The 13,924-nt window shown below is 44.1% G+C and overlaps 1 non-coding gene across 1 annotated transcript; it reads left to right on the top strand.

Annotated features, from left to right (window-relative positions):
• The first annotated feature begins 9,005 nt into the window (after positions 1-9,005).
• On the top strand, positions 9,006-9,080 carry Trnas-cga. The gene has a single exon. It is a non-coding gene; the product is annotated as a tRNA-Ser (tRNA).
• The last annotated feature ends 4,844 nt before the right edge of the window (positions 9,081-13,924 follow it).

The following is a 13,924-nucleotide window of genomic DNA, read 5'->3' as shown; positions in this document are numbered from 1 at the left end:
TGGTAGAGTGAAGAGTAAACTCATTATTTTCTGTTATTAGACTGTTGTAGAGTGAAGAGTAAACTCATTATTTTCTGTTATCTAAACTTGTGGATCCAATAACGTGCCCATACCATCAGAATTTGCAACGCTCTCTATGAACACAATTCAAATTACAAGCATGACATAAGCTGACACTACTAGCACGCCTAAACAAAACAAACCATCGCTCCGCACACGTATGTCATTCGCCACGCCAGTACATCACAGCTCAAACCCGACGGGCGATATTGAAGCCTCAAGCGGAGCCAATGACTGTGCTATCGTATTGCTTGCATCCATCTTTTCTACGGCAAATCATTGTACCAGTCAAGCTAAAGCGAAAATTCTGTAGCTCAGCACCTCAATGACTTTGATGACTGCTGTGTGTCGATGGAAGGTTCTGTCCTGAAACAACCCACATTCTTTTGAGTTCAAGCACTTTTTTCCTTTCAGACCGCTGTAGACAGATATCTCCCTTGCTTTTGATTGTTTGAAGATAAAGGGAAGCATGTGATGAGAACGATGTGTCCCGGCGAAATTCATAGGGCGGGCCGTACAATTTTGTCATTCCCGTACTTATCGCTTCGATGTACATGTTGCCGAAAGGCTCTGTACGAATAATTTTCTTTCTATATTCAACGTACAGCGCTTTAATCCGAATTTTTGAGCCTTTTTTGCATCATGTTGCTGTTTCTCTAACCATTTCTAGTGTTACCAACTTACTGACAAGTAAAGACTTCGAGAAGCAGTAAACCAATTTAACTTTTCCAGTTTTATATAATCATTCTGTTTCAATATAAACTTCCCCGTTGGATCAATTTCTTATAACTGCGCAGAAAGGTGAGAACTTGCATATCGGAAGGAACCAAGGGATATATTTACTGCATGCAAATTTTTAATACTTCTAGAACAGAAATCACTCACGGGAATACATTCAGTCGACAAGTTAGGTACAGACGATAGTTCCTCTTCTAACAGCAGCCTATTGCAGGTCTCTGGAGCAGTGGGGTACTGCTCGACTGAAAAAAGGGCAGGTAAATCTGGTTTTCAAGGAAACAGACATAACTGTAGGTCTGAATCACTGATGCTGTTTCGTCGTAGAACTGTGGGGCATGTTTTACGGTCACGCGTTACGTCCATCTTGTGCACCAGGAACCCCTTCTACAGAGATCAATATGGATTCCGCAAACACAGATGCAGCGACATTCATCTCGCTATGATAGTCCGTGAGATCCAGAGCGCCGAAGAACGCGGTGCCCAGGTGAATGCCGTGTCCCTCGCCTTTGGTACAGCCCAGCACTGTATTTTAGTGAAGAAAGTAGAGCTTGTCGAGTAGCGGACCAGAAGTCTGGTTGCAGCACATGAAGCAGATATAGCTCCAAAAGTGTAGCTTAAGGTCCAAGAGAGCACCACAGGGCCGTTACTGTTTATACTATTCAGGTGTAACGGGTGTAAGTCCAGATATTTCTATTGGTGACTGTGGACGGTGAGCTGAAAGGCATTACATCAGAACATAAATCATTTACAGACTAGTAATTATAGTTTATAATAGTAAGAGCCAAGATCGCTCGATGTCAAATAGTTTATTTCATCACCAGACTCTACAATAAGTAGCTGCCATCCTGAGATTCTCAGATCTCCCAGAAATATAATTATACATGATTCAGTCGACGTTCTGAGAACACGCTCAATTACAATAACAGTTCCGCATTTTTTTGTAAAATAAATAAAGCAAACTAGTATATAGCTTTATTATTATGTTTGGAGAAATTTCGCAGTATATCGATGACACGATTTGTAATTAGGTTTCTGGGAGATCTGAGGATCGGAGGATGACGGATGAGTACTGTCAAAAACTGGTCTCGAAATAAACTATTTCAAATCAAGCGATCTTAGCTTCCAATGTTATGAATTACAATATCAGATCGCCCCATAAAACGTGTGAATTATATAATAACTATAGAAGGGACATTTAATAAGTAATGCAATACTTTCTTTCTGAAAACAGTTTTTCTATTCTTGATCCCAATACACCATATTATTCTACAAAATCATAGTGTTCAACATAATTCCTTTCAGTATGGTGGCCTCATGCCACCTCGTTGGAAGGGTCTATATACACGCTTGGTACCGCATCCAACGTCTTCCGCCATCAGTAACCTCCCCATCATCCACATACTGCTTCACGCAGAGTGCCAGCCAGAGTTCATCCTACATTCGGCCAAACAGATGGAATTTTGAAGGTACAAGATCTGCGCTGGAGGGTGGATGAGAAGAAACAATGTAGGTGTTGTGAGTTTCTCTTGGTTGCACGGCCATTTTGAGTCCTTGTATTGTTACGGAGAAGGAGAATATCGTTTGCATTGTTGTGACGATGAACGTCCTGATGTTGTTTCTTTAACTTCCTGATGGTAGCACAATACAGTTCAGAGTTGAACGTTGCAAAATGAGGGAGGACATCAAACAGAATAACCGCTTCAGAGTGCCAGAATACTGTTGCCATGACTTTACCCACTGCGGGTGCGGCTTTGAAATTTTTCTTCAGAGGAGAGGTGATGTACCGCCCCCCCCCCCCCCCCCCCCCCCCGCCTGTATTCCTGGGTTGTTTCCGGATCGAATGGAAGGAGTTCGCCTGTGTTAGTCTCATAACGGTCAAGCAATTCTGCAGAGATGGTCTTCATTGATCTTTATGGTTTTCTGTTTGGCAGTGAAGCAATTGGTGGCGCCACACCTTCGAGTACCCCAACAGGTGGATCAAAGTTTCAGGACTACCAACAGAAGCGCCTATTTGTGTACCGAGGTGTCTGATTGTGCTCTGTAAATCTCCTCGAATGCGAATGTAGGGAAGCAGCATACTCACGCCTTATAAAATTCACACCAGTCTTTCCATTGTGTGCCAGCCTAGTCCGCTGTAACTAGCTCTGACGTCATAAATATTGCGCAATACTTTAAAATGAAGTAAATAACCTGAAACGTTTCTAGCATGTCAGGAGTAATACAAAATCAATATGTGTTGGATATCAGTTCAATAACTTTAACCATTTTCGAAATTTGGATGTTTATCTGTAAAAATGATTGGCGCAACAGAAAAGAGCTAGAAGCTTAAAAATTTATATTTAGATTTCTTTTGCATAATAATTTGGTAGAAACAGTATTCTGGATCTTGCAAATTAAAATTTTAGTTGAAATTCATGATTTTCTGGTTTTTGTCTTGGAAATTAAGGAAGCAAGATAGATTAAGTAGGCGAATAAATAAATCTAAGATGTTTAAATCTAAGTAGAAGGGAGATCCGCTATAATGTGAGAAGTTTCAACAGAATAACTATAAAACTATAGCTATAGCGTATCTCCAAAGGGCAAGTTCAGAGCTCGTCTACTGCGTGTAGTGTAATTAAATTAATTATCTCGCCCAAAATAATTGACTTAGCGATGTCAAACTTTTATTATGATTACTTACCTGTGTGCTGATTGCACATTTAAATTGAGAGCTTCATCGGCCATCAGCAAAGGGAGCAATGATTTATTCGATAAATTAAAGTGGTGCATTACTAGCCCAGCGGCTAGTCGGGAGAGCAGATTTGATCAGGCATTCCCTTAGCCGTCCGCACCGTGGCTGTGTATGTAAGAACGCTGCGTGAGAAGAAGAAGGCCCCAGTTCTCTCCAGATGCTGATTAGCGCACCACTTGTGCCGGGAGTCGCGTCGCGTCGGTATCGTTGATATAAACAACCTCGGATGCAGTAATAAGTTACTCGGGATATGCGTAACAATGAAATCGTTTTCGAGTGAAGTGTTAATTTTGGGATGACGTTAATGATCTATCTTTAGTTTGCGTATGTCGTATTTTCACATGCCGCCGCAGGACAGACATTCTACTATTATTAGCGTGGCGTTAGATGAACATTATCATCAAATTATGGCGAGCATTCACTTAAATATTTAATTTGAACAGTTATAGTGGCATCAGCGCATTAGACTTTGAACTGCTCTGGTAGTTGGATCGTGTGGATTCTTTTTGGTCTGTGACTTTCAGAATATAGCGAACATTTTAGAGAGAATGGTTTTTGATTATGAATCCCAGACAATCTCCTAATTCCTCAGAGCTATAGCTGTAGCTATAAATGTATTTCCCAGATGAAGTGGGCACTAGGAATTCTAATCACGGGCTTCACGTTTTGCTAATCACTTTCTGGTTGCCAATATTGTAGTTATAGAGCCAGTGTTGAGAACGGCAAACAACAGCATTAAATAAATAATAGGATCATTAACAATTATCCACCCGCCGCCCCACAAGAGTATCCATCCATGCCAGCAATGCAAGAGTCACGGCTGTGTGCTTCTAGCCGACTAGTGGGAGATCGGACAGGCTTGTGTGACATTGTTGCGATGATGACAGCTGACACGCCCAATGATTCACCACGCTTTTGTTCACTGGCAGTTCTCCATAGTCATCTGTAAGCAATGACCTGACATTCAAATAAAAGAAACCCACTGACAGTTTACTGCTTGAAATGCACCTACGTTATGCCCACTGTTTTGATGGCTGCTTATACCTCTGCGACCTATAGGAAATACACTAAACTACAGGAGCGGGAGTGGTAATATTCCACAATAAATTCTACATTTTTGCAAAGGAAACCAGCGTAGAAAATGTGTTGCATTGCTTACTGAACGCCCCTCGTTGCTATTACAAGTTGTTTGTTTCGAGGTTGGTTAGTACCGCCAAAGATATGTGGCAAGAGCGAGCCATTAATGTCTATTTCCTCCTGGGCAGCAGGTCAGGTGTAGAAGTGTGGACGCATGGACGCAAAACGAGTTATCTACATGACTGGCGATGTCCGTTTGGTGGTGCAGTTACTGCAAGCAGAAAATATCAGGTTGTTAAGTTTGTTACGTCTTTGTGGAAAGACTGTGTGATGCAGGGGAAAAACAACTCACTAATTTTACGTGTGGACATATTAAGGTATTACATATAAAATTATCTTGACTTACACCTGTGACACCCTGGTCTGAAGATTTCTCGCCGCACCCTGAGACGGCAAGCACTTGAACAGAAAAAATGGTGTAGTCGAAAATGACGAAAGTTCTACGAGGCTGTTAGCAGACGATGCTGGTTGTCTACGGAAAGGCTGCAACACCAGGAAACTTTAATTAATGCAGGAAGACCTGCCAAGGATTGAAGATTGGTGTAACTGACTCTGATCACACAGAAATGTAATGCGTAATTCCAGATATCCATTACTTTTCTATTGCACCACTGGCGATAAATCACTGGATACATGAGAGTTGCGAGCAGATGACAAGCTGAGGTCTGTTGGAGCAACCTGAAGAGAATGTTAGCTCATCAATGAAAGAAGTGGCTTTCAAAAAATTATAATGATCATTTCCTGTGTGTCGCTCATTAATATTCTAAATGCCTCTAAGCACTATGGGACTTGACATCTGAGGTCAACAGTCCCGTAGCCTTAGAACTACTTAAACCTAACTAACCTAAGGACATCACAGACATCCACGCCCGATGAAGGATTCGAACCTGCGACCGTAGCAGCCGCGTGGTTCCGGACTGAAACGCCTAGAACCGCTCGACTACAGCGGCCGGCCAACAATATTCGATCACTACCAGTTGCTAGAAAAGAGAAAGAAGATCCAGTGAAGAGCAACACGTTTTGTTGCAAACGCGAGATTTAACTCAAATACTTAGCAAACTGAAGTGGCAGACATTATAAAAGAGTCGTTGTGTGTCACAGAGAGGTTTTCTGTTGAAATTCTGAGAGCGTACATTCGAAGAATAGTCGTGCGCCATATATTTTTTTCAGGTAGAAGCGTTACAAAAATACGAAAAATTTAGAGTAATTAGGCTTGCCGAAACTCGTTCTTCGCATGCACTATTCGAGAATGGAACAAAGTAGCATCCGCCACACACGATAAAGTGGATTACAGAGTATAGATGTGGCGGCACATGGTTCGTTCAAGTTTCTTTGAATTTCCCGCGTTACCCAAAGAGCAGACAAATGGTCAGATGACATGAGCTCAGAACGCCACTGGCACGTAGTTTTGTTTAACGAATGTTACCTGGCGATGTCCAAAATTATCTTCCATACTTCAACTGTAGTATAAAATATAAAAAATACAGTGAATAATCAAGTGATAAAAGTCACATACATAAGAATTATTCTATTAACTTAGAATATTCTCGGTATTGGTTAGTTAACTAATTTCAATGATACATAATTAAATTCACGACACCGTACTACTTTTACAGATTCAGTTCGTCACAAAACAATTACAACAGTCCGAGAGTATAAACCACCTCAGCTGTGTCCTTCACTACTAGTTCTCGCAACTGCTTGGTTGAATAACACGCTTAAAACGACACCATATACGTGCGAATAGTTGGTAAACAAGAAAGGAAGTACAGGTTTCTAAATATAAGGATGTGATGCCTCCGAATTTTTAATGTGAAAACTCTTGAAGTTTTTTAAATAAAACAAATGTTATTAACATTCTACGTCTTTATTCTTCATTTATACATATTTGCAACCCTCTGCCACTAGAGGTTTCCAAATTGTAGCGAGTTAAATGGCGCTGTGTAACGGGACTACATCTGTGCTGAGAAATAGCCTGCCGTAATCGAACTTTGAATTCCAAGAGGTCGTCGAAACAAGAACAACCTCTCTTTCAGCATGGAAATGCCATACCAAACGCAACCGCTGTGACCTCTGCATAAATTTGACGCCTTGGGTTCCCTGCCATCGATCGTCCTGCATACAGTCCCCACTTGGCCCCATCCGATTTTCATCTGTTCCCATAACTTAAAGAAAACCTTCGCCATCCCAAGCTTGTGTAGTGACGAAGCGGTGCAAGCAGAGGTGTGACTCGGTGAACAGACAAAACATTCTACAGTGACGGTATCAAAAAACTAATCCCTCTTTGGGAGAAATGTGTTCGTCATGAGGGTGACTATTTGAGAAATAAATGTATAGACATGAAAAACAAAAATGTAAAATATTAATAACGTTTTATTTGAAATATATAAGAATATTCCCATGAAAAATCTTCAAGCACTGCTTTTCAACACGCTCTCGTCCGAATTAGAAATGCCTTCTAATACTTTTACCTCACTTTAATCTTCCACTAAATTCTATCCTATCTCATCACGCTTAATTACAAAACTACTAAGCGTCTATATCGATGATATACAGGTTGCAGGCATGTAACATGAAACTAACGATACCAGTCGAGAATGGCACCCTGCTCTTCACAGTTCCAGTGGCAGACAGAGTGAAGACAAGACACTGAAATCTCTTACATAGAATTACGTAAGCGAGAAATTTAAGTTAAGGAATGAAATGCTATATGGGACCTATTAGCTGAAGTGCTTCAAGGATCAGTCACTCGATGCAAATGTATTTACGGGAACAGAAAACACAGAAATATGATACACATATAACACTCCGATGCGACAAAAATGGGTGTGCGAAGCGAGAAGCAACCAGAATCGTTTGATAGTACTTGAACGACGACAGACGCCGAGCCGAGTGGACGCGCCAGTAGCAATGGCAGCAGCAGCATTCGCCTGATACACAGTAATTTAGTTTAGTTTATTTATTCTCTTTTCACGTGCTTCTGCAATGCAGTTATCTGTACCTGCGTATTTTACTGTGTGGACTAGTAGTTTCCAAATTAACCTAAGTTTCTGTTTTTGCGTAAATCTTGGTGCACATCCCTGTGTAAGGAGGCATACTACTGTAATTTCCCCTCCCCCCCCCCCCCACCCCCCAGCCGCCAGTTCCACGTCACGCCACTAAGTTCAAATCTTGTGCTGGTACGGGGCAAATAGTTTCGATCATTGCATTCTAGTTAGCATACGTATTTCGTGTAAGCAGAGTTTCTAGTACCAGGTGGCTTTAGATACGTCCACTTCAGTAGAGAAATTTTTTTCTGTTCAAGTGCTTGCCGTCTCAGGGTGCGGCGAGAAATCTTCAGACCAGTTTCTGGTGTTCTTTATTCTCCTTTTTATTATTCACATATATTTCACACTCAGTAGCGCCATTTGAGATCTTATATCTACATTTTACACCCGGCGATATGGTTAGTTAATGTGATTGTTGTGAGCGGACACAAGGAAAATTGGCTCCTGTCCGTAAACAGCTGCAAGCTGCGTTGACTACCGTCGTCGTGCTTCTGGCTGATGCTCAAAGTTGCGGCGACATCGGAGCGCTGGTGACGAGACCTGCGAGACGTTTGGTGCCGTCAGAATCTCCTGTTGACCTGGGTGTCGCTGCATCTTCTGATGCGCAACACCTGACCAGTCCGTCCTCATTCGAGGGCGGTTGGCACACGGTTTTTCGTTAGCTGGACGGAAGGCGAAGGAGAGAGCAGGTCGCGTGGCTGGCTCCCGACGCTTCAGCAATGGGTACAAGGTGCTACCCAGTGTTGATGACAACTCTGAGCCATCACGGGATGCTTCTCATGTTGGGCCAGCGAACAATGCATTGGGTAGTTCTGCTTGTGATTTGGAGCTCCAGTGTTAGGCGGGTGATGGAGCCCCTCAGGTAAATATCAAGCAAGGCGGGAAAGAACGTCAGTTTGAACTCGATATGTTTGCTGGTGAGCCACGATGGAGATCTAAAGGAGGTCCTGCCGGCAGCTTTCGAGCTCACTGGGTGCAACCGGCTGCATGTAGTAGCACATGTCGGCATGAATGACGCCTGCCGCTTGGATTCTAAGGACATCCTCGACTCCTTTCGTCGAACGCCTATTTTGGAGATGGCAGCTAGCGTCCCACACAGGGTGTAGACTACGCTGTCTATCTGTTGCATCGTACCCTGGGATGTTCATGGTCCTCTGGTTTAGACAGAGGGGAAGGTCTAACCCCTAGGTTCCAACGCCTCTGCGACGGAATCAGATGCGAATTTCTCGACCACCGCTATTGGGTGCAGAAGTACTGGCAGAAGTAAAGCTGTGAGGACGGGGCGTGAGTCGTGCTTGGGTAGCTCAGTTGGTAGAGCACTTGCCCGCGAAAGGCAAAGGTCCCGAGTTCGAGTCTCGGCCCAGCACACAGTTTTAATCTGCCGGGAAGTTTTACTATGGATATTATTCCAGGTTCGTGAGAAGTCGTGTGCTTATTGCACCAGAGAATATTTGCCAAGTCTGTTCGATGAACACTAGTGTAATACGTAACTTATCGTGGTTTCGTCTCGATTCCCCAGTATAAGATAACAAGAGTAGCATCTACAAATGAAATCCTATAATGGAACTGGAATACTGTGACCAGACCTTTTCTGCCTGGGATGTTATCTCGTTATATAAAGAAAATCTGTAAACAAAATTGTTAAATTATTAGTAGCTGCCTCCGGTCTCGTGGGATCTGAAATAAAGTTAATTGTCCTAACCGACGGCACGTCTCGTAGATGAGTTAAAAGAAATATGTTAAAGATGTTTCTAAGATGGCGCCTAACAATGAAAATTCTTTGTTAAGGCCCATATCTACACTCCTGGAAATGGAAAAAAGAACACATTGACACCGGTGTGTCAGACCCACCATACTTGCTCCGGACACTGCGAGAGGGCTGTACAAGCAATGATCACACGCACGGCACAGCGGACACACCAGGAACCGCGGAGTTGGCCGTCGAATGGCGCTAGCTGCGCAGCATTTGTGCACCGCCGACGTCAGTGTCAGCCAGTTTGCCGTGGCATACGGAGCTCCATCGCAGTCTTTAACACTGGTAGCATGCCGCGACAGCGTGGACGTGAACCGTATGTGCAGTTGACGGACTTTGAGCGAGGGCGTATAGTGGGCATGCGGGAGGCCGGGTGGACGTACCGCCGAATTGCTCAACACGTGGGGCGTGTGGTCTCCACAGTACATCGATGTTGTCGCCAGTGGTCGGCGGAAGGTGCACGTGCCCGTCGACCTGGGACCGGACCGCAGCGACGCACGGATGCACGCCAAGACCGTAGGATCCTACGCAGTGCCGTAGGGGACCGCACCGCCACTTCCCAGCAAATTAGGGACACTGTTGCTCCTGGGGTATCGGCGAGGACCATTCGCAACCGTCTCCATCAAGCTGGGCTACGGTCCCGCACACTGTTAGGCCGTCTTCCGCTCACGCCCCAACATCGTGCAGCCCGCCTCCAGTGGTGTCGCGACAGGCGTGAATGGAGGGACGAATGGAGACGTGTCGTCTTCAGCGATGAGAGTCGCTTCTGCCTTGGTGCCAATGATGGTCGTATGCGTGTTTGGCGCCGTGCAGGTGAGCGCCACAATCAGGACTGCATACGACCGAGGCACACAGGGCCAACACCCGGCATCATGGTGTGGGGAGCGATCTCCTACACTGGCCGTACTCCACTGGTGATCGTCGAGGGGACACTGAATAGTGCACGGTGCATCCAAACCGTCATCGAACCCCTCGTTCTACCATTCCTAGACCGGCAAGGGAACTTGCTGTTCCAACAGGACAATGCACGTCCGCATGTATCCCGTGCCACCCAACGTGCTCTAGAAGGTGTAAGTCAACTACCCTGGCCAGCAAGATCTCCGGATCTGTCCCCCATTGAGCATGTTTGGGACTGGATGAAGCGTCGTCTCACGCGGTCTGCACGTCCAGCACGAACGCTGGTCCAACTGAGGCGCCAGGTGGAAATGGCATGGCAAGCCGTTCCACAGGACTACATCCAGCATCTCTACGATCGTCTCCATGGGAGAATAGCAGCCTGCATTGCTGCGAAAGGTGGATATACACTGTACTAGTGCCGACATTGTGCATGCTCTGTTGCCTGTGTCTATGTGCCTGTGGTTCTGTCAGTGTGATCATGTGATGTATCTGACCCCAGGAATGTGTCAATAAAGTTTCCCCTTCCTGGGACAATGAATTCACGGTGTTCTTATTTCAGTTTCCAGGAGTGTACTTAAAGCAATACAGGTATCAGACTCACAACCGATTGACCACATACGCAAATTCTTTTGACAAAATAACCGTTATATTTTTCGGGTTTTAAGTAGAACTAACATTAACAGCTGGTACAGCAAGAAGAGCTTTACACAAGAACATCCTCTTAGATCCGAATCCAAGCAGATAAGACAAGCGAATGACAAAGGAAAGATAGTTCATGCATAGAAGCGCAAGAGTCCATGAAATAACATGTCCATTGTAGTTCTATCTCTTCTTCTTTGGGGGCCGGCCGCGGTGGCTGTGCGGTTCTAGGCGCTTCAGTCCGGAACCGCGGGACTGCTACGGTCGCAGGTTCGAATCCTGCCTGGGGCATGGATGTGTGTGATGTCCTTAGGTTAGTTAGGTTTAAGTAGTTCTAAGTTCTAGGGAACTGATGACGTAAGATGTTAAGTCCCATAGTGCTCAGAGCCATTTGAACCATGTTCTTCTTTGGCGTACTTGTCGATTATTTATAAAATTTGCCGTAATATTTAGCTTACATTTTTTTAAAACCCCAGTCCACCCAGGAGAAACAGTACACGGACTGTTGTCTAGTGATGGAAGAAGAGCTACAAGTGAGAAAAACTGTTTTATTAGTAATTTCTGGAAAAAATTGTGCATTCACTTCTAAGAGCATCCAGGCGGCCACCCAGCTTCGCTTTCCGGGAAGTGCAGTTCCTGGGAAACTACAAAATTTGAATGCAGAAAAGGCACAGACCTACGGTCTGCAAAGCACGATATTCGAGAATGGCAGTTGTCTGCAAAAAGCAAGACAAAACATTCCATTTTAATAACCAGTCGTTGTATTGTATTCATTCTGAAATGATCGATTTACAGTTGCTCCAGGGCTGTTGCAGTTTCCACAGATATTTTTCAAACGCTGTTAGCAAGTTATTTCTACGGGTCACAGTACCTGTAATATTATTTGAAGAATATGTTCCGTTTTTAATTCAATGAACAGTGATTTCATTCGCATACTGAATTTATGTCAAAGTGCACCCAATTATGTTTGGTAGTTTGCGCAGTGTGCAGTTTTTAAATTGCTACATGAAGTCAACACACAAACATTTATTCCTTGTTTTTACAATTGCGTTCAATTGTTTTACGAGAGGCGGCCATAGCATCGAAATATTTTTTTAAATGTAGTCAGCTGCTAGATCTGAGGCCCTAGTTAAGCCTTTTATGCTGGGAACTTAAATTTCGCAGGGTATTTTTTAATTTAAGCCCCTTACTTTGGTGATTCACTTGAGACAAGCAGAAAGATGTAAGTGATTTCTGAACTTTACGCTAGGGATTGAATAATATTCAAATTAATTCAGGCTTCATTTTTAAGAAAGGGAGTGTGCATCCTGGAGACCCCGACAGAGATCGTGCCGTAGCTGCTCTGCTGTGAGTGCTTTCTATATGCAGTAAACTATTTCGAGAAACAGTATAATTACGTCGTAGTCGTAAAATGAAATTCTTAGTGGGCTAAAAACAAAGGTACTTAGATAGTTATTTAATGCCGATTAAACATTATTTTCAAAAAAATATTGTTTCGTCGTCGCCGTTGTCGTCGTCTCGTCGTCATGATAATCAGCCATTTTCCATGGTGCATAGTAAAGTTGAACGATATGCGGCCATGTCTATCCTGCACATTTTCTAATGTGATGAAATGGACGGTATCCACCATGAAAGATGGATAGATCTTCGTTGCTGTGGTCTTCAGTCCGAAGAGTGGTTTGATGAAGCTATCCACGTTAGTCTGTCCCGTGCAAGCCTCCTCATCTCTACATAGCTACATAGCTACTACAACCTATAGGGTTCAAATGGTTCAAATGGCTCTGGGCACTATGGTACTTAACATATGAGGTCATCAGTCCCCTAGAACTTAGAACTACTGAAACCTAACTAACCTAAGGACATCACACACATCCATGCCCGAGGCAGGATTCGAACCTGCGACTGTAGCGGTCGCGCGGTTCCAGACTGAAGCACCTAGAACCGCTCGGCCACATCGGGCGGCAACCTACAGGGGATAGACAAAATAAAGTGAACAGTGACAGTAATAGGATGATTGTGTTTGACAGTCAATAACGAAGGTAAGGCACGTGTCTAGCTGGATTGTGCGTGTTCGGTACGAACTAGGCATCAGTGCAGGTTGTTTACGAGTAGTGTACACTTCGTATTTGCATTCAGAGGCCGAGGTCGACGTGCAGTGAAAGACGTAACAGAGTTCCAAAGAGGGCAGATTGTGGGGGCCCGATTAGCTGTAGCATCGGTAACCAAGACAGCCGACTTATTGAATGTTTTAAGAGCAACTGTTTCAACAGTCATGACAGCCTACACAAAACATGAAAAGACATAATCGCGTAAAAGTAATAGACGGCTGATCAGTGACACTTCGTATGGTCCAACGAGTCAACTTTTTCGTTATTTCCAACATCGGGCCGGGTTTACCTCTGTAGAACGCCAAAAGAAGCGTACAATCCTGATTGCTTGATTCCAAGGGTTCAGCATGGAGTTGGAAATGTGATGGTGTGGGTAGCTATATCATGGTATTCTGCTGGTCCCATCATTACTCTCAAAGGCCGTATTACATCCAACGATTACGTAAACATTCCAGGTGATCAGGTGCCCCCCATGATTCAAATGTTGTTTCCCAACAATGATGCACTATTTCAGAATGATAATGCGCCCATTCACAAAGCCAGGACAGTAAAATCGTCGTATGAGGAGCATGCAACTGAACTGCAGCGTCTACCCTGGCTAGCGTAGTCCCTGGACTTGAACATTATCGAACCCTTGTGGGCGGTATTGGAGCGCAGACTCCAGGTTTCCCCTTCACTCGTCACTACAGAAGTTAGAGGAGGTCCTGACCGAAGAGCGGCGTAACATTCCACTGGGGACTGTATAATCATTATTTGCCAATATTCCAAGAAAAGTCGGAGACGTGTTACGGGCGAATGGGGTCCAACCCCCTAC

Source organism: Schistocerca piceifrons, chromosome 5 (assembly GCF_021461385.2).
Source record: "Schistocerca piceifrons isolate TAMUIC-IGC-003096 chromosome 5, iqSchPice1.1, whole genome shotgun sequence".
NCBI lineage: Eukaryota > Metazoa > Arthropoda > Insecta > Orthoptera > Acrididae > Schistocerca > Schistocerca piceifrons.
The sequence above is the reverse complement of the archived record's forward strand: the minus strand, read 5'-3'. Positions and strand labels throughout refer to the sequence as shown.